The 22,575-nt window shown below is 37.8% G+C and overlaps 1 non-coding gene across 1 annotated transcript; it reads right to left on the bottom strand.

Moving 5' to 3' along the window:
• Nucleotides 1-12,310: 12,310 nt before the first annotated feature.
• On the bottom strand, nucleotides 12,311-12,384 carry TRNAP-UGG (transfer RNA proline (anticodon UGG)). The gene has a single exon. It is a non-coding gene; the product is annotated as a tRNA-Pro (tRNA).
• Nucleotides 12,385-22,575: the final 10,191 nt, after the last annotated feature.

The following is a 22,575-nucleotide window of genomic DNA, read 5'->3' as shown; positions in this document are numbered from 1 at the left end:
TTAGTTCGCAACCCATTTAATCTGCTGATCCCGGATGGAGATAGGTTGCCCCTCGTAGGATAACTCCCTATTACGTGGACCTCCTCCATGGGAAATATTCTGGGAGCATCGTTCCCATTCTTATGGAGCATTGATCTGTGAAAACTGAAGGTATTGTTTCAAATTGGATGGTAGATCCCACTCATAGGCAACTTTATCTATTCTAAAAATGCTCTACGAAGGATCAATGTATCCCCTTCTTGCTGATTTTAGGCTGCTAATTGATATCTTGTCCCGGAATAAGCTTTACTTCATCTATAATTTAGTGGATCACATCTGGGCCTGTCTCTTAATCGAAGGGCCAAATGTCATACCAAGATTCATCTGGGTTCCTCAATCCCTTTCGAAATGATTTCCAGCAATTAGCTGTAAATTAAACTTTTCTATCTGAGATAATATATGTGGGGACTCCGTGAAATCTTATTGTTTCCCTACTATGTCATTTTGCAGAACCCTCAGCTGAATATGCCTTTCTACTTGGAGGGGAACAGGTTGATTCTGTCAGCCCATCTACCATAGCCCGTATGAACTCCCAGTTCCTTAGAATGCGAGGTCAGCTCGTACTATAATACATATTAACTGCTTTCCACCTCTGAGTCGGGGTTTCCACTCCCTAAGATAAGCTATCAGACTGCTGATGCTTCTTTTAACTTAAGCTATTGTACAACTCCTCTTAATCTAACTTGTAATACCTTAGGTATGCTATCTTTCCCTTTTACTCAGATCTTTTCTCCAGTTTTCTTACCATACATCATATTGTAATCCTTACATAAACGTGTGTACGGATATAGAGCAGTCTAGAAAGTTCCTTAGCGTTGCTATACTAGTGGCTTACTTCCTTTAGTAGAGGTTAAGGCTCCACTATGGCTATTGTCCTTAATACCGATTATATCTGAATAGTTCTGCCTCGAACCATCTTACACTTTTCCTGAATAGATTCTAAATATGGCAATCACATTGTTATTACTGACTTTCTTTTATCGAGTAATCATTTGACCTCGCTCTTAGTATGCCAATATTCATAAGCTGCACAACTATTCTTGTGCCATTTTCACGAGGTGCATTGTATTTCAGTCATAATCTTTTTCTGCTCTTGGAGTACTCTGTTCTATATGTGTCGTTGTACTAACCCGCTTTTATAATCCCTTTTTGTCATACTTGTTTTGTTCTTTTTCTCACTTCCCAGGGGGTCACCCATCCCAATGCTACTCTCATTCGAGCACGCTTAACTTCGGAGTTTTGACGGAATCCGGTGCATCTGTTTGGGTATGATCACGTCCATCCCTTATGGGGTCTCGTTTGACGTTTAAGCGTCCCCATTTACATGCGATAGCATCAGTTGATTTTATGTTACGCTTGTACTTATTTTGTCCACTTCCCCCCTTTAGGGTGTACCTATGTCATTCTCCGTATATCTTCAGCTATTTACACGCGAATGATTCTATTCCAACATATTTAACGGGCTGCACCATATCTACACCTTCTGTTAAATCATCCCCACGTTAGGTTGCCTTGCCAGGAAACCCTAGCATACTCGTAGGGTGCTTTAGTATTCGCAATGTATCGTATAAAATTTCATCTAACAATTGATATTCGAGTAATATCCGTAATGTAGCAGTACATTCAAAGCCATATTCCATTCATCCCAATCAGTAATTAGGGAGGGCTCATAATTGGTGCACATTCCCCACTCGAGTGTACTTATACTTTAATGACTCATGTTTCGAGCTTCGTCATTATACTAACTTTATTCCAGTGGATACCACTAATCATTAGAGTGGAGTCACGTATATTAACTTCATTATGCCTTCTGAACTTTCATCTTTGTCATGCGCTTCAGGCTCCCTTCTAATCCTGCTTTAAACCATATTAACTTTGTTGCAATAGGGGCCTTGTCTTATTACTCTTTCATCATACTATACCTTCAATTCGTAACTGTCTATCTCCCTTTTTGTTCGGTACTTATACTTAATTAATCGCATCTATCTTGAGTGCCTCTATTAGAACTTCTATATTATTCCTTCAACTCATTTCCATTTTTGGTTGGGCGTAAAGAATTCCATAATACCCTTTATTTCCTTGCACTAGCCATCCTTTTCGTCATCATATAACCTTTATTCGAAACTTTCCTTATGGAACTTGATAAATCTTCCTTATTTGTTCCATAGCTTGCTTTTCCGTTCCACACCTATCTTTAATTTCCATTTACATGGACCACATCACACCTTCTAGTTAATTCCTTACTAAGTTTTGCTTATTCTAATAATGGTTTTTATTATGTTCACCTAGTACCTTGTTCGCATTCAGACCCATAGTATAATACCGCTTGACTTTCTTCACGATTCTTACTATGGGTTACTTACCCTTCTTAGCTAGTCTTGTCCTTAATGTCTCGCAAGCTGTCTTATTAACACTTCATATCCATCACAATTCTTTATCCCCCGCACTCTTGTCTTAGTCATACCGTTACTTCCTTCAACCATAACTTGTCATAGTTTATCCCTATGTATCAATTCAGGCAATGCCTTACTATCTCGTTTTATCCCGATCTATCAGTCCTCTCTGAGTCATTTTCTTTGGCTTATAGTTCCTTTCTAACTTATTCTACTATTCCTGTATCGTCCTCCTAGTTTCTATTGCCATTAACTCAGCAATTAACTTATTTCACGAGGTCAGTCATACTTGTTTAGTCAAATCTCATCATTGTTGCGAGGACAACCTTTCAAGACATACTATAGCCCTGTACCTCATTCTCCTCTTATTTCTAGGAAAATTTGGGCAGAGTTTCCTCTGTATTTCTTACTATCTCAACACCTGCACGCAGAAAATACCAACAATGCCTCACAGGGCACACATATATACATTCATATTGTATAACATCTCAGCCACACAGGGCACACATATATAGTCATATCATCTCATATCGCAGCCGCACAGGGCGCCCATAATTAACAGTATGAAAATAGGCTTACCTGTTATGTCCATTCGAGCTGCACCTGTTACACTTTCCTGTTTACCTTTCCTTTCACTTTTCAATTGTATATGTCAATCGTATTGCAACGCCTTACCTGACATAGGTCCTTTATGCCTTTGCTTACCTGCGTGCTTCATAACATCCAATATTGTCGGTTACTTTCTTCTATCGGCGTTGTCTTCCTGCTAAAATCGCAGGTTAGTATGAGGATTTTCATTTCCTATAGCTCGGATCTATCGCACAATCTTAGATATGAAAGAAAGTAACATCCTAAATGTCCTGTAGCCTCCTATCTATAGATGTGGTGCACAACACACCGATAGACAAGACTCTACTAGACACGGTCTGTAGACATTCCAAAGACGAACTGCTCTGATACCATTTCTATCACGACCTAACCCTGTAGGCCGCGACTGGGGTCCGATTTGGACCCCCATATACCTACCTATCAGTTGTAGTCATATTGAACTATGTAGTGTTGAACCGTGTGTGATGTGATACTATATACAAAAACCCCCAATAGTTTAAAACTTTTTCATGTACATGTAGCCTCTTTCATTTGTATCATATCATGAAAGGGCACGCGAGCCAACAAGGCTGCTATAACAAAAACATTCACAACATATCGAATAGGCAACATCGAAACTAACTCACAAATAACCCACATATACATATGTCTACAGACCTCTAAGAATAGTAACAGCAACATATGGCGGGACAAGGCCCCCGTCGTACCCCTGAATGTACAAATATATACATTAAGTGACCAGCATCAAAATTTAGGCTCCAGAACAGTGAAGCACTTCCGACACAGCTAAGAAGAACTCCTATGCTGATGGATCTCCAGAATAAACATATGTACCTGCGGGCATGAAACGCAGCCCCCCCGAGAAAAGGGGGGTCAGTACGATATATGTACTGAGTATATAAAGCATAACACATCGTAACTGAGATCATAACTGAAATAGGGATGCAGGGGACAAGTATAATAACTAAATGAATTACTGTACCTGCACCTCAGGACACGTAAATCATACACATCATCATATGTTGTGCCCGACCCTCTAGTGAACTCGGTGTTATAATCACTTCTTCATAATCACATATCATCATATCATAATGCATTTCATTTCATCATATCATCGTATACGGTATCATACCATCGTATACGATATCATCTCATCATGTATATCATCGTATCACACCCGGTTCACTGCGGGGCTCAGGGTCACAATGTATTGCCTTAATCTCATATGCATGCCTACATAAAGTATCCGGCCCTTTAGTGAGGGACTCGGTGAATGGAGTGGTGTACGTCTATAGCGTACCATCATAATATACATATGTACCCGGCCCTCTAAGGAGGGACTCGGTGTTCCTTCCTTATTTCACCACATATACAATCATATTACAGCCGGCCCGGACTCGGTGAATAATCGTATCGTCATAACATATAACATATATCACACCTCACGTACGGCATCGTCTCCTCGTGCGTGGAACTATACACATCCGGCCCGGGACGCGGTGAAAGAAGTAGTAACACTGTGCACGATAACATATCCCGGCCCATCGTGGGACTCGAGGAAGGATGGGTTACAGTATGCACGAATAGAGTAGTGAGAAACCATATGCAACTAAGTCATTATCTAAGACTCGATGAAACAGTCAAGTGAACCGTCACCTGAAGACTGGGGGAGTAATTATCCGAGGTATCCCTTTAGATGTCATTAGGGCTTACATCAGTTGGGGCTTCAGGGATCACAAACATGCATCAAAATAATGCCACATAATTTATGCAATCAGAAATATAGTCTATGCAATCAGAAACACAATTTATCTAGTCAAAGACTCAACTCATGCAATTAACGACATTTATCATTTCAGAGCCTCTAAAAAGAGGAGCTGGTACCTCTACTTTCTATTCATTATATAGTAGGCTCGAGAATAGTAGTTTGACTACTTTCAGACTCTTAATGTTTAGGAGTGACTACAAGTCACGAGTCACAATCAGAGCTCATAAATGGAATTACCTCTAAACCTATATCATATACCATTTCACTTAAAGTTAAGCCATTCCAAAGAAAAGAAGAAATAGGCTTTACATATATTAATTTTCATCACATAGAAGACTAAAAGGAAATGACTCAGCTATTATAGAAGTTCTAATATCAAGAAGTAAACAAGAGTCCCGACTCATACTCAGGGCTTTACGAATGGATTAAATCCCAAATATTGTATACATATCATTCATACTTATATCTAAGACATGCCAAAAGAAAAGAAGAATAGTTCTACATATCTATTCCAAAAATACGCCAAAGGAAAGCTTCACATACCTCGTCTGAGTTATTCTTTATCCTGTTCTCCTCGTCATCCTTTGAACCTATTAAACAGGAGAGTAATATGCATATCAACTCTTCTTAATTTTCCAGCATCTTAGGTTACACCTTAGTGGTAATGGAATCTATTTCCTTAGTCGTTTCCTCGACTAGTTCTTTAGTTTGTTAAGGCGTTAACGAAAATTGGGCAGCACCTCCCCTATAATGTGCCCTATCCAAATTTCCAATTAGGTCCCTAAGACCTACAGCCAACCAACAACAACAACCTGCAGCAATTCACACCAATAATATATAACATAAAATTCCAAACGACTTATTCAAAAATACGATTTCACAATAGGGCGTCTAGCCTTTATTTTGTAACGCCTTTCATTATACACAACGAGGGGTCATGTGACTTCGACCAGCAGCACCCTAACCCACATTAGAACATATTTAGGCCCTGCAACAACAATTCACACCCCTACAGCATTACCTCACAAGAGCAATACTTTATTTCAACGACAATTCCACTATAGCGACTACAATTTAGCTTATTTCGAACACCAAACTTTTCAACTCTTTTCCCCAACTTCCAGCAGCCCCTAAGGTGTGTAATACACCCTATAATAACATCATAAGCTTCAAATTAGAGGGGAAGACCTTACCTTATCCGAAATTGGCCAAAACTCGCCAAAATTCGCCTCGGAAGTTTCTTAACATGCTGAAACTTTAGCGGACTGTTTGTATCTTTTTGGTGCTGCTCCGAATCGTAACTTTACGTTAATAACACCTCCATAGCATGTATAAACTCTCACAAAAATGTGGGAGAAGAGAATCCAACCATACCTTAACAAACGGCTCTCCAAACGTGCTGAAAATTAACTTCGGAACCCTTCGACGCGGCTGAAACTAAGGGGCTGTTTGCGTGACTTCTTGCTGCCCCAAATCCGAAATTTTCATTATTAAACACCGCTATATCACCATAGGATACCTTAAATAATTAATTCACGAAACGAAATCGGGCCTTACCTTTTGTTTTGCTCAAACCCGTGGCTGCCCTCACTTGTTCTTCACATTTTTCTCTTGTTGCTGCTTTGTTGCTGCTGGAAATTTGTGAATGAACTGAACGTTTTTGGATACATATCAAATTATATAGGTGGTCCCAAGGGGTGACACGTGTCAGCCCCTAAGGATGACACGTGTCAAGCCATGATTGGCCACCGTGTCATGCTGCCAATTAGGGGCTGCCACGTGGCAGCGGGGTCCACCTCCCCCCAAGCAGCTGCATCACCTACTTGACCCTAAGTAGGTGCATCACCTGCTTGCTTGAGGTGCTGCCACGTGTCGCTCCTCCATTGGCTGCCACGCGTCGTCTTTTTCCCTTCCTCGCGGGTTCGTAATCTCGTCTTACTTTAAGAGCTCATGTAATCCGAACCACGTAAGCTTGGTATATCCTTAAGCAACTTAAGTGTATAAGACTCTTAACTTAGTGTCTTACGTAGGTAAATCGAGTCCTACGACTCATTTCTTAGCCTCCAACTCTTTCCGGATTCTTATGACTCTATCTCCAACCTCCCTTCTCGCGAGGTATCACAATCTTCTTTCCTTAGAGTTGTTTGATAGTGTCGTAGCTTATCCGGCTCACATGATAGTGTCTAAGGAACTCAAGAAGACGTTCCGAGCTCAAGAGTGCGGGGTGTAACATTGCGGCAGACGTCAAGGCCAAATAAGAGAATGATCCAATTTTGGTCGAATTGAAGAAGTCGATTGCTGAAAAATTGGTTGAGGCTTTCTCCCTAGGATAATATAGGGTACTACATTACCAAAGTCGGTTGTGTGTTCCAAATGTTTATGGAATAAGAGAGTTGATATTGAATGAGGCCCATGATTCTCGGTATTCAATTCATACGGGATCCACATAGATGTATCGTGACTTGATGGAAGTGTATTGGTGGAATGATATGAAGAAGGACATGGCGTACTTCGTGGCTAAGTTCCTAATTACCAACAAGTGAAAGTTGAACATCAAAGGCCGGGAGGTCCAGCTCAAGAAATTGAAATTCCTACATGGAAGTGGGAAGATATGAATATGGACTTTGTCACGGACTTTCCTCGTACTAGAAGACAACATGATTCTATTTGGGTCATTGTGGACCGAATGACTAATTTGGCACATTTTCTACCAGTTAAAACTTCTTATGGTGCCGAAGATTATGCTAAGTTGTACATTCGTGAACTTGTTAAACTTCATGGTGTTCCTTTGTCGATTATATCGGATAGAGGTACTCAATTTAGTTCACATTTTTGGAAGTCATTTCTGAAAGGTTTTGGATATAAAGTCAAGCTAGGTACCTCTTTTCATCCTCAAACCGATGGACAAGCCGAGAGAACAATTCAAAACTTTGAGAATATGTTAAGAGCATGTGTTATTGACCTTAGAGGAAGTTGGGATGACAATTTTTCATTGATTGAGATCCCCTACAAATATAGTTATCACTCTAGCATCCAAATGACTCCTTTTAAAGCCTTGTAAGGGAAAAGGTGTAGGTTTCCGGTGGGGGTGGTTTGAAGTTGGTGAGATAGTGTTGATTGGTTCAGATTTGATAATTGATGCAATGGAGAAAGTAAGGCTCATAAGAGAAAGATTGAAGATGGCTCAAACTCGTCAAAAGTCCTATTCGGACACTAGGAGGAGAGAGCTTGAATTTGATGTGGGTGATAAGGTGTATTTGAAGATTTCACCTATAAAAGGGGTAATGTGGTTTGGTAAGAAAGGGAAGTTGAGTCCTAGATATATAGGACCTTATAGGATATTGAAGCGCATTGGCAAGGTAGAATATGAGTTAGACTTGCCACTTGAGTTGGCTTTGGTTCATCCGGTATTTCATGTGTCGATATTGAGGAAGTTTGTGGGTGATCCAAATTCCATTGTGCCAAGGGAGAATGTGAGTATTGAAGATAATTTGACTTATGAGGAGGTCCTGATTGAGATTTTAGACCCGCAGGTGAAGAGTCTGAGAAATAAAGACATTGCATCTGTTAAAGTGTTATGGAGTAATCAACAAGTAAAGAGTGCTACATGGGAAGCGGAATCATACATGATGAATCGATATCCTTATCTTTTTCCTTTCACTCAAGCCTAAAGGTACTAAGTTGATCATGATCAAATCGATTAAACTTCTACGTTTCAGTTCCATATGTCATTCTTATGCATGCATAATTCATGAAAATAATTTCTCTCAAGGACTATGCCTTATGTTAAGTATGAAGTTTACATATTCTATGCATTTTTCAAAGTATCCTTATGTCCATGTTGGGTTTCTAAATCCTTCTTCCATGTCTTTCCTTTATTAGTTGAATATCATTCGAGGACGAATATTCCCAAGGGGGAGATATTGTAACATCCCTTAGAAATGATTATAAGTAACTTAAGAATGCCTTGACAATAGTTCGCTCATGTAATGTGTTAACATTAATTTTTTTGGAAAATACGAGTTCGGAATATCGATTAGGGGGTCAAAACCTGCAGGAAAATTTTCTCAGTGGATTTTTAGCACCCGTAAATCGGAAGATAGATTTTTGAAGAAATTCACGAAACGGTAGGATCCACGATAGGTCCGCGTTGCGGACTTGGGAGAGTTGTCTTTTTAAGGGCATTTTAGACTTTTCTCAAATTATTAGTCAATGAGCCTAGACGTTTTTAGGTCCTAATCCAACTCTAGAAATTCACCTAAACCCCTAATTCTATTTATTCTCCTACAATTCATCTATCAAATATTTCTCTCTCTACAAAAACGCTCTCAAGGATTTTCATTGAAGAGTTCAAGTAATCTACTCAATTTCTCCATCAAAATCTCAAGTTCTTCTAATTATTTGGTGTTCTCACTTAAGGTATGTAGGTATTGATTCATTGATCCTTTCTTCCACGAAGCCCAATAAATTTTTCAAGATTTTCTATCAAATTAAAGTACGGTATTTTATGGATTGTATGATCATTATTACTATTACATGAATTATGATTTAAAGTATGATCGTGAGTCTATTTTGATATAAATTGATGGTTATTGCATTGAATTAAAGAGTTTTCTTATGAATTCGCCTATTTTGATCTCTAGGGTTCATGATGTAAATTATGAGTATTTTGAATTATACTTCAAAAGGTTATTATCTATATGAATTATGTATGTGCTGATATAAAGTTTAGATCATGCATGTTTTCAAGTGAATTACATGATTTTTAAAGTCAATTGATTATGCAATTTTTACATCATATAAAAAGAAGAGGTAGTCTGACTAACTCAATGAAGTTAATTTTTCAAAAACATGATCAGAAAAATGAGCAAAATGGAGTTTTTGAAAAGAAAAAGAAATCCATTTTATCATTTAGATGAAATAAGAACTCAACGGGCCCCTCCCCTTCGAATCAAACAAACAAAGAAGGGAATCCCATTGAGTTCTTACGCTTTTATGTTGACAACTCAATTCAGTCGATTACTACAGGGATGAACCCAATCCGAAATATGAACCATAAAAGAAAATACCTATTAAACTGATTACAAGAATACCATCTACAATACCTATTATCCAAAGAGGAATTCTTCTAGTAGTATCGGCCATTTACCCCACTTCCCTCCAGATTTCATCTAGTGGTCATGCTAGAGACATAAACAGTCATGGATAATTAAACTATGAGATCCTTCCGAATGAGCTAAGAGAATCTTATTTATTCTCTTTTATTTTCTTAATTGAAGAAATAATTGGAAAATAAAACAGCAAGGACAAAAATGAGTAATAACCCCCAGTAGAGACTGGTACGATTCAATTCAACATTTTGTCGTAGCTCTATAATTCGAATTAAGTTTATCATTGGATGAACTGCATTGCTGATATTGATCCCCAAAAAAAAGATGGTAGGTATAGCTAGGCCGTGAACCGCCAACCATCATACTGTAAAAATTGGATAGGTTCGATCTATAGTCATTAAGGCCTCCTAAAACGATCTACTAAATTCATCGAGTTATTCCAAAGGATCAAAACAGCCAGTTATTAATGGAATTCCTTATCGGCTCTCTGTAAAATACTCGTTTGGCCGCGGGTTTCCAAACACATCGTAAGCTAAACCAGTGCTGACAAATAACCAACCCGCAATGAATAGGGAAGGTATAGTAATGCTATGAAGGACCCAATATCGAATACTGGTAATAATATCAGCAAACGAACGTTCTCCTGTGCTTCCAGACATGCTGAGCTCCACATATTCTTAGTACAGTCAAAGAAGATCGATTTCGTAAGAGATAAGATCAGTAAATGACAATTAACTGAAATTTCATCTTTGTGAGATCATCAATATTGTATCGAGGGTGTCTTTAGAGTATACCGAATCAGTATAGCTATCCTTCTTCTGACACATCAACGCAATTTGAATTAGTATCAAAAGTAAGTACTAAAGAATTTCTTTTTTCCTTTACTTGTTGATGTAAAATGATCTTCCAGTCAATAGAAAATTCTTTCAATTCAATGAAAAAGATTCTCATATTCCCACAATTTAAGTAGATGCGAGATATAGAAATTCTCTTTTTGGAGTTGTGGAAGCCGTTTTGTTGTTGGAATCTTTTTTTAAGAAATAGAAATTACTAGTTTTAGAATCTAGTTGGACAAAAAAATATATTTTAAAGTGGTTGTGTGATAACTTTTTCTTCTTATCCATCATTCAACATATTATGTAAATTAATATATTGCTGAATCTAATGAGTTAAACTTAATTTAAAGTCAAAAGAAAGAGTTTTATAAGGTAACTGTTCGCTTTAAAATCGAAAATGGATTCGATACAATTCACCAGAATCTACGAAATGAGCAAATTAGAAAATCATTTATAAATATTCAAGTTTCATTTTTGAATGAAGTTAGACGATACAACTCTTATTAGTTTAATAGTTTACCCAAGAGTTACGCAATGAATCAGTTGATTGGAATTGCGGGATGGATAGATGTTACAGATTATGAATCAATTTCTTTTATATGTCTGGCACTTTATCTTTGTTAGTGCTGTCTGCCTATAATAATAGCTGAATCAAAAACTTTTCATTCAACTTATTCTTTCAATTGAAATTGAGATTTTTGTCTACCCTCCTATTTAATTTTGCAAAATTTGAAACTTAGGTAAGTGCTTTTTAAACATATGTATAAAAAGAACATATTTCATTTAATTTAGCCCCTTTATGCTTACTATAACTAGTTATTTCGGTTTTCTATTAGCGGCTTTAACTATAACCTCAGCTCTATTTATTGGTCTGAGCAAGATACGACTTATTTAGATTAAATATTTAAAATAAACAATTCATAAAAAGAAATCCTTCTGTGGGATTACGTGTATTCTATATTTACTTACATTACCAATTGCCAATTCTTGTTCATTGTCATTGAGATTCATGTCAATTTGGATTAATATTTAGGTATTGATATTACCTCTTTTTTTCTCCTTTCAAACAAATAAAAATAATTGAAGATTTTCTATTTGGAATTTAGGTCTAATTCGTATTACTTTGGCTGGATTATTCGTAACTATATATTTACAATATAGGCGTGGTGATTAGTTGGACCTTTGATTAATTAATATTTATTTTTGATTGACCTCCTCCTTTCTTTAATTCAAAGGCACAGGAGGTCAAATTCCGATTATTGTGAAAGTTACTGAATGGATCTATTTTATTCTAATTCGATCTAAGAAGAAAAAAATCACACTCTGTAGGATTTGAGCCTAAGACATCGGGTTTTAGAGACCCACGTTCTACCGAACTAAACTAAGAGCGCTTTCTTATTAGAATGATAAGACTGTAAACAAAAGGATTCTTTTCATAACCCCAATACATTTTGTATGCAGATACTAGAATAGCATGATAAAAATAAAAGATTATGTCCAATTTGAAGCGATCTCAATTGATCCCTCGTTACTGCTCCTTTGAGCAGTAATAGGTAGGGATGACAGGATTTGAACCCGTGATATTTTGTACCCAAAACAAATGCGCTACCAAGCTGCGCCACATCCCTTCAATTGTTACACAGTGTAATTGTATAGAATTCCTGTCTTGTTTTCCACATGGTTATTTCCTCCATTGATATATATAAATTTTTGCTCATTTCATCTTTTTGTTCTCATTTAACATATAATAGTAAAGGGAAAAGACTTCTCTTATAGATTATATAGAAAATACTTATATACAATTATATACAAAATATATAAATACAGAACCCATCGTAAAAATAAATTAGTCTTTTTCAGAAATTCTCAGTAAGAAATAAGGGAATGTATTTTTTTTCTATTTTAAGAAAAGGAAAATCTTATTTCCCAAATCATTGTACATTTAAATTTTCATTAGGAATTCTGTGTCCAACTCTAAGCAGCCCTTAACTACATATGCATCTGATCATATATGTATTATCTATTCCAACAAATAATATAAAAGAAGGAGGTTTTTCAATGCGAGATCTAAAAACATATCTCTTTGTGGCACCAGTACTAAGTACGCTATGGTTCGGGGCTTTAGCAGGTCTATTGATAGAGATTAATCATTTTTTCCTAGATGCGTTGACATTCCCCTTTTTTTCATTCTAGTTATTTTCATGGTAAGGAATGAAGAAAATTAGAGATCCAATCAAATATTGGTGATGAATCCCTCTCCCCCATTAAAGGTATGAATTTCATGCAAATTATGAAGTAAGGTGATTTAGGGCCCAATGTGGTGACCTAAGTCCTAACGATATGAATTATACAAATATGATTGTAATGATGAAAGCACAATTCTCACATTACAAGTATGTTATGAAAATGAGCTACTCTATGATTTCAACCCTATGATCATGACTATGATATATGAAATTATGATCTTATGTTATGTATGTATTATGTGGAATTTGACTTAGCACTGAATGGACTTGAGGTGGAGGCCCTACCAAAAGCCTTAGTAGCAGCCTCATGTCCCATAAAATATGTGCCATCGTAGGTTGCCTTTATGGCCTAGCTAGTGGATCCACAAACAGCACATATTCATGATCAGGAGTCTACCTTGGCTAAGTAACCTCCTCCTTCTCAATGTGGGTATCATCAGATTCAATGTTATAGCTCGCATGGTCTTATTGTCGGTTATGGTTTCTATCCCACATATGTATGATCTCTTAAGTATGTTATGATTTTTAATTTATGCTTTTATATTCTTTGCTCAATATGATTTTGTCATGACTTTACTTATTCCATCTTATCATATGTTTTACTTGACCTTTGCATTCCATAATTTACGTTGCTTGTCATGCCCTCACACTTAGTACATTCCAATGTACTAATTCATACTTTTGCCTACATTGTCTCATACTGTAGGGGTTGAGGTTGAAGATCCTAATTGTCCACGTAACTAGTAGGCATTCTCTATCCGACTATGTTGTGGTGAGTCCTCATTGATCAAAGAATAGTTTTCAAGTTGGTTACTCTTTTCTTTTCAAAAGAATTTTATTTACGTTGTATATTGAGGGTGAGCTAGGGACATGTCGTAGCTCCCGCTCATACTCATATTTAGAGGTATCTAGTTGGACATATATTCGAGTCTATATTTTTATAAGACTTTTTCAAATTTCTATTCATGTTGTAGACTCTCGTATGAAGTTTCCGCTTTTATATTTTACCTTATATATGCTTATGATATGCACAAGAGGCTTGGTTGGATCCCTTTGGCATTTTAATCGCCGTGTTACGACTAGATCCTAGGTTGGGTCCTGACATATTTTGATAGAAGCTTCTTGGGTTTATTGGATAATATAGAAGATTTATTGAAGGGTTTTCATCTATCCCTTTACCTTTGAAAAAGTTGACCCAAAAAAAGGTTAAATTTCAATGGTTGGGTTAATCTGAGAAGAGTTTCCAAACAATAAAGGTTTGTCTTATATCGGTTCCTATTTTGACATTGCTCGAAGGTTTGAATTAGTTAGTGGTATATTGTGATGCCTCACATTTTGGTTTGGGTTTTGTCTTGATGAAACATGCAAAGTTATAGCATATGCCTCTAGACAACATAAGGTTCATGAAAGAAAATATCCAACCCATGATCTTGAACTTGTGAAGATTGTGTTTGCATTGAAAATTTGGTGTCATTATCTTTATGGGGTGCATGTTGATTTGTACACCGACCACAAAATCTTGCAATATGTGTTTAGCCAAATAGACTTGGACCTTAGGAAAAGAAGGTAGCTTGAATATCTTAGGACTATGATATGAGTGTTGTACCATCTGGAGAAAGCAAATGTTGTAGCTGATTCTCTTAGTCGGTTGTCCATGGATAGTGTTTCTCATGTGGAGTAAGGTAAGAAAGAGTTGGTTAAGTATGTTCATAAATTGTCCCATTTAGGTGTTCGTTTGGGTGACTCTAAGTATGGGGGTGCTATTGTGCATGATGGCTCAAAATCATCTCTTTGGTGGATGTTAAGGCCGAACAAGACCATTATCCGATTTTGGTTTGATTGAAGAAGTTGGTTGCCTAAAATCCCATTGAGTCTTTCTCCCAAGGGGGAGATGGGGTACTTCATTACCAAGGTCATTTGTGTGTGCTTAATATGGATGGTATAAAGAAATTGATATTGGATGAGGCTCATAGTTCTCAGTATTCGATCCATTCGGGATCCATCAAGATGTATCATTATTTGAGAGAGGTTTATAGGTTGAATGGCATGAAGAAGGACATAGCAGAGTTTGTGACAAAGTGTCCGAATTTTCAACAAGTGAATGTTGAGCATCAAAACCTAGGAGGTTTAGCTCAAGACAATGATATTACTACTTGGAAATAGGAAGATATGAATATGAACTTTGTGATGGGTTTGCCTCGTACTAGAAGGCAATATAATTCTATTTGGGTTGTAGTGGATCAAATTACTAAGTCAGCAAATTTTCTACCAGTTAACACTTCTTATAGTATCAAAGACTATGTCAAGTTATATATTTGTAAGTTGGTAAAGCTTTATGGTGTTCCCTTGTCTACTGTATCGGATCGAGGTACTCAATTCACTTCACATTTCTAGAGGTCATTTCAAAAGGTTCTTGGTGTGAAAGATAAGTTAAATACTACTTTCATCCTCAAACTGATGGTCAAGTCAAAAGGATGATCCAAACCTTGGAGGATATGTTGAGGGAATATTTTATTTATTTTAAGGGTAATTGGGATGAGCATTTTCCATTAATTGAGTTTGCCTACAATAATAGCTATCACTGTAGCATCCAAATGGCTCTTTTGAAGCCTTGTATGGGAGAAGATATAGGTCCTAGTGGGATGGTTTAAAGTGGGTGAAATGGAATTGATTGGTCCTGATATAGTATTAGTTGCAATGGAGAAAGTAAGATTCATAAGAGAATGATTAAATATGGCTTAGAGTCGCCAAAAGTCATATTCGGACACTAGAAGAAGAGACCTTGAATTTGATGTGGATGATTGGGTCTATTTGAAGATTTTTCCCATGAAGGGTGTAATGCATTTAGGTAAGAAAGGAAAATTGGGCCCTAGATATGTGGGACCTTACCAAATCTTGAAGCGTATTGGCAAGGTGTCTTATGAGTTAGACTTGCCATTTTAGTTGGCTATGCTTCATCTAGTGTTTCATGTATATATGTTGAGAAAATTTATGGGTGATCCAAATTTTATTGTGTCATTGGAAAATGTGAATGTTGAAGACAATTTGACTTATGAGGAGGTCTTGATGGAAATTTTTGACCTGGAAGTGAAGAGTTAGAGAAATAAAGAGGTTGCGTCCGTCAAGGTGCTATGTACAAATCAACAAGTAGAGAATGCTACATGGGAAACAGAAGTGGACATGATGAAGCATTATCCGTATTTCATTCCTTCCACTCAAGCCTAAGGTACTAAGTCATTCATGCTCAGATCATCTAAACTCTTACGAATTATTTCATTCCTTCCACTCCTAAACTCCTATGAATTCAGTTTTATCTATGTGTTCCATATGCATGCATGTTCATGGAGTTCATTTTAAAGTCATGTTTTATGTTAACTTTGAGAATCTCATGGTTTATGTATTTTAATGTGTCTTTGCATTCATGTTGGGTTGCTAGTCCTCTTTTCGCATCCTTTCTATGCTAAGTTAATCTCATTCGAATATGAATTCTTCCAAGAGGGAGATATTGTAAGACCCCAAAAGTTGGAAGGTCAAAACGAAAGAGAATTCAAGAAGATATTTTATTGCTTCAAGTTGTATGACTCGTAGAGTTATCTATGACTCTTAGAAATGGGTTGTACGGATAGTGTAAGAGATTGGAATTTAGCTAAATATGGATAAGAGTTGATGAGTCAGTTGATGACTTGTAGGAACTGTGATGACTCATAAAAATAAGTGGCTCTATTAGTTTCTGAGTTCCTGCACATGATAGGTTTCAAAACGCAATCTATGACTCAACAGGAAGAGTCATAAAGAGATTGATGACTCGTAAAAAAATCATAGAAGAAACTTCAGAGGATCAGAATCTCAAAGTTTTCATGCCCTATAGGATAAGTCATTTCTACGACTTGTCAAACATGGTATGACTCGTAAGGTGGATTTGTAGGTGTTACACCCCGCACTCCTGAGCTCAGAATGTCTTCTTGAGTTCCTTAGACACTATCATGTGAGCCGAATAAGCTACGACACTATCAAACAACTCTAAGGAAAGAAGATTGTGATACCTCGCGAGAAGGGAGGTTGGACATAGAGTCATAAGAATCCGGAAAGAGTTGGAGGCTAAGAAATGAGTCGTAGGACTCGATTTACCTACGTAAGACACTAAGTTAAGAGTCTTATACACTTAAGTTGCTTAAGGATATACCAAGCTTACGTAGTTCGGATTACATGAGCTCTTAAAGTAAGACGAGATTACGAACCCGCGAGGAAGGGAAAAAGACGACGCGTTGAAGCCAATGGAGGAGCGACACGTGGAAGCACCTCAAGCAAGCAGGTGATGCACCTACTTAGGGTCAAGTAGGTGATGCAGCTGCTTGGGGGAGGTGAACCCCGCTGCCACGTGGCAGCCCTTAATTGGCAGCATGACACGGTGGCCAATCATGGCTTGACACGTGTCATCCTTAGGGACAGACACGTGTCACCCCTTGGGACCACCCATATAAGTGATATGTATCTCAAACTTCAGCTTGTTCATCAAAATTTCCAGCAGCAACGTGAACAAAAAAAAACCTAAAGCTAAGGAGAGAAAATTGCGACGGCTTTGGGAGCAAAATAGGTAAGTCCCGTTTTCATTCCGTAAATTAATTAATTAGCATATAATACAATGATATGGAAGTATTAGTAGTATAAAATTAGGATTTTGTGCAGCAAAAATCAGACAGCAAGCTGCCACAACGATTCAGCACGTAAATAAAATTCCGAGGCGCGATTTCGGCAAGTTTTAGTCAATTTCGGGAAAGGTAAGTTCTTCCCCTCTAATTTGAAGTTTATGAGGTTAAATTAGGGTGTATTACACACCTTATGAGCTGCTGGAAGTTGGGGAAAAGGTTTGAAAAGTTCAGCGTTCGAAATAAACGAATTTGGAATCGCTATAGTTAAGTTGTTGTCGAAATAAGGTGTTGTACGCGTAGGGGCTGCTGCTGGTTGTGTTGTGGTGTGTTGCAGGGTCTAAAAGTTATATAAATGAGGTGTGGGAGCTGCTGGTTGCAGCCACATGACCCTCCGCTTTGCAATTAAAGAATTCGCGAAAGAAAGATTAAAGACTCTAGTTTTGGTATCTTAGTTTCGAGTTAATTGTCGGGGGTTTATATTGTGTAATTTTGGTCGTAATATGTATATGTATGGGTTGGTGGTTGAATTGTTGGTTGGCTACAGTTGCTAAGCACATGGTTGGGAATTCGGATAGGGCACATTATAGGGGAGGTGCTGCCCGATTTTCGTTAACATCCTAACTAGTTAAGGAACTAGCCGAGAAGGCGAGCGAAGGGATGAATGTTATGAATACTCGTGGGTAGTCTAAGTTGCTGAAAAGTCCAAGGTTGTTAATACTTACATTACTTCCATGTTAAATAGGTTTCGAGGACAACGATGTGGACGTGACTAAGAGAAGTCCATACAAGGTATGTGAAGCTTTCCTTTGGCGTGTTTTTGGAATAGATATGTAGAACTATTCTTCTTTTCTTTTGGCATGTCTTAGATATAAGTTATGAATGATATGTATACGATATTTGGGATTTAATCCATTCGTAAAGCCCTGAGTATGAGTCGAGACTCTTGTTTACTTCTTGGTATTAGAACTTCTGCAATAGCTGAGTCATTGCCTTTTTGTCTTCTATGTGATGAAAACTAGTACATGTAAAGCCTATTTCTTCTTCCCTTTGGAATGGCTTAACTTTAAGTGAAATGGTATATGATATAGGTTTAGAGGTAATTCCATTTATGAGCTCTGATTGTAACTCGTGACTTGTAGTCACTCCTGAACATTAAGAGTCTGAAAGTAGTCAAACTACTATTCTCGATCCTGCTATATAATGAATAGAAAGTAGAGGTACCAGCTCCTCTTTTTAAAGGCTCTGAAATGATAAATGCCGTTGATTGCATGAGTTGAGTCTTTGACTAGATAAATTGTGTTTCTGATTGCATAGACTATATTTCTGATTGCATGAATTATGTGGCATTATTTTGATGCATGTTTGTGATCCCTGAAGCCCCAACTGATATAAGCCCTAATGATATCTAAAGGGATACCTCGGATAATTACTCCCCCAGTCTTCAGGTGACGATTCACTTGACTGTTTCATCGAGTCTTAAATAATGACTTAGTTGCATATGGTTTCTCACTACTCTACTCGTGCATACTGTAACCCATCCTTCCTCGAGTCCCATGATGGGCCGGGATATGTTATCGTGCACAGTGTTACTGCTTCTTTCACTGCGTCCTGGGCCGGATGTGTATAGTTCCACGCACGAAGAGACGATGCCGTACGTGAGGTGTGATATATGTTATATGTTATGACGATACGATTATTCACCGAGTCCCCGGCCGGCAGTAATATGATAGTATATGTGGTGAAATAAGGAAGGAACACCGAGTCCCTCCTTAGAGGGTCGGGTACATATGTATATTATGATGGTACTCTATAGACGTACACCACTCCATTCACCGAGTCCCTCACTAAAGGGCCGGATACTTTATGTAGGCATGCATATGAGATTAAAGCAATACATTGTGACCCTGAGCCCCGTAGTGAACCAGGTATAATACGATAATATACATGATAAGATGATACCGTATACGATGATATGATGAAATGAAATGCATTATGACACGATGATTTGTGCTTATGAAGTAATGATAACGACACTGAGTTCACTAGAGGGCCGGGCACAGTATATGATGGTGAAGTAATGATATCCCCTGCATCCCTATTTCAGTTATGATCTCAGTTACGATGTGTTATGCTTTACATACTCAGTAAATATATCGTACTGACCCCCCTTTTCTCGGGGGGTTGCGTTTCATGCCCGCAGGTACAGATGTTTATTCTGGAGATCCATCGGCGTAGGAGTTCTTCTCAGCTGTGTCGGAAGTGCTTCACTGTTCTGGAGCCTAAATTTTGATGCTGGTCACTTAATATATATATTTGTACATTCAGGGGTACGGTGGGGGTCTTGTCCCGCCATATGTTGTTGTTACTATTCTTAGAGGTCTGTAGACATATGTATATATGGGTTGTTTGTGAGTTAGTTTCGATGTTGCCTATTCGATATGTTGGGAATGTTTTTGTTATAGCAGTCTTGTCGGCTCGCGTGCCCTTTCATGATATGATACAAATGAAAGAGGCTACATGTACATGAAAAAGTTTTAAACTATTGGGGTTTTTGTATATAGTATCACATCACACACGGTTCAACTTAAGTGTAGTTGATAAATACACATGAGAGGGTCCAGGTCGGAACCCAGTTGCGGCCTACGGGGTTGGGTCGTGACAAAAGTGGTATCAGAGCAGTTCGTCCTTGGAATGTCTACAGACCGTGTCTAGTAGAGTCTTGTTTATCGGTGTGTTGTGCACCACATCTATAGACAGGAGGCTACAGGATATTTAGGATATTACTTTCTTTCATATCTAAGATCGTGCGATAGAGTCGAGCTATAGGAAATGAAATTCCTCATACTAACCTGCGATTTTAGCAGGAAGACAACGCCGATAGAAGAAAGTAACTGACAATATTGGATGTTACGAAGCACGCAGGTAAGCAAAGGCACGAAAGCCCTATGTCAGGTAAGGTATTGAAATGCGATTGACAGATACAATTGAAAAGTGAAAGGAAAGGTAAACAGGAAAGTATAACAGGTGCAGCTTGAGTGGACATAATAGGTAAGTTCATTTCCATACTGTTAATTATGGGCGCCCTGTGCGGCTGCGATATGAGATGATATGACTATATATGTGTGCCCTGTGTGGCTGAGATGTTATACAATATGAATGTATATATGTGTGCCCTGTGAGGCATTGTTGGTATTTTCTGCGTGCAGGTGTTGAGATGGTAAGAAATACAGAGGAAACTCTGCCCAAATTTTCCTAGAAATAAGAGAAGAATGAGATATAGGGCTATAGTATGTCTTGAAAGGTTGTCCTCGCAACAATGATGAGATTTGACTAAACAAGTATGGCTGACCTTGAGAAATAAGTTAATTGCTGAGTTAATGATAATAGAAACTAGGAGGACGATACTGGAATAGTAGAATAAGTTAGAAAGCAACTATAAGCCAAAGAAAATGACTCAGAGAGGACTGATAGATCGAGATAAAATGAGATAGTAAGGCATTGCCTAAATTGATACATAGGGATAAACTATGACAAGTGATAGTTGAAGGAAGTAACAGTATGGTTAAGACAAGAGTAAGACAAGAGTACAAATGGAAAAGAATTGTGACGGATATGAAGTGTTAATAAGATAGCTTGTGAGACATTAAGGACAAGACTAGCTAAGAAGGGTAAGTAACCCATAGTAAGAATCGTGAAGAAAGTCAAGCAGTATTATACTATGGGTCTGAATGCGAACAAGGTACCAGGTGAACATAACAAAAACCATTATTTGAATAAGCAAAACTTAGTAAGGAATTAACTAGAAGGTATGATGTGGTCCATGTAAATGGAATGTAAAGATAGGTGTGGAACGAAAAAGCAAGCTATGGAACAAATAAGGAAGATTTATCAAGTTCCATAAGGAAAGTTTCGAATAAAGGTTATATGATGACGAAAAGGATGGCTAGTGCAAGGAAATAAAGGGTAATATGGAATTCCTTACGCCCAACCAAAAATGGAAATGAGTTGAAGGAATAATACAGAAGTTCTAATAGAGGCACTCAAGATAGATGCGATTAATTAAGTATAAGTATAGAACAAAAAGAGACATAGATAGTTACGAACTGGAGGTATAGTACGATGAAAAAGTATTAAGACAAGGCCACTACTACCACGAAGTTGATGTGGTTTTAAGCAGGATTAGAAATGAGCCTTAGGCACACGACAAAGGTGCAAGATCAGGAGGCGTAAAGAAGTATGGTGTACACGTGACTCCACTCTAATGATTAGTGGTATCCACAGGAATAAAGTTAGTATAATGACGAAGCTCGAAACATGAGTCATTAAAGTATAAGTACACTCGAGTGGGGAATGTGCACCAATTATGAGCCCTCGCTAATTACTGATTGGGATGAATGGAATGTGGCTTTGAGTGCACTACTACATTACGAATACTACTCGAGTATCAATCATTAGATGAGATTTGATTCGAGATATTCCAAATATTACAGCACCCTACGATTGTGCTAGGGTTTCCTAGAAAGGCAACCTAACGTGGGGATGATTTAACAGAAGATGTAGCTATGGTGCAACCCGTTAAATATGTTGGAATAGAATCATTCGTGTGTAAATAGCTGAAGATATACAGAGAATGACATAGGTACACCCTAAAAGGGGGGAAGTGGACAAAAGAAATACAAGCGTAAGAGAAAATCAACTGATGCTATCGTATGTAAGTGGAAACGCTTAAACTTCAAACGAGACCCCATAAGGGATGGACATGATCATACTCACACTAATGCACCAGATTTCGTCAAAACATCGAAGTTAAGCGTGCTCGAATGAGAGTAGCAATGGGATGGGTGACCCTTTGGGAAGTGAGAAAGAGAACAAAACAAGTATGACAAAAAGAGATTATAAAGGCGTGTTGGTACAACGACACATA

The sequence above is a fragment of the Solanum dulcamara genome, chromosome 3 (genome assembly GCF_947179165.1).
Source record: "Solanum dulcamara chromosome 3, daSolDulc1.2, whole genome shotgun sequence".
Taxonomy (NCBI): domain Eukaryota; kingdom Viridiplantae; phylum Streptophyta; class Magnoliopsida; order Solanales; family Solanaceae; genus Solanum; species Solanum dulcamara.
This window is presented reverse-complemented; position numbering and strand designations above follow the sequence as displayed.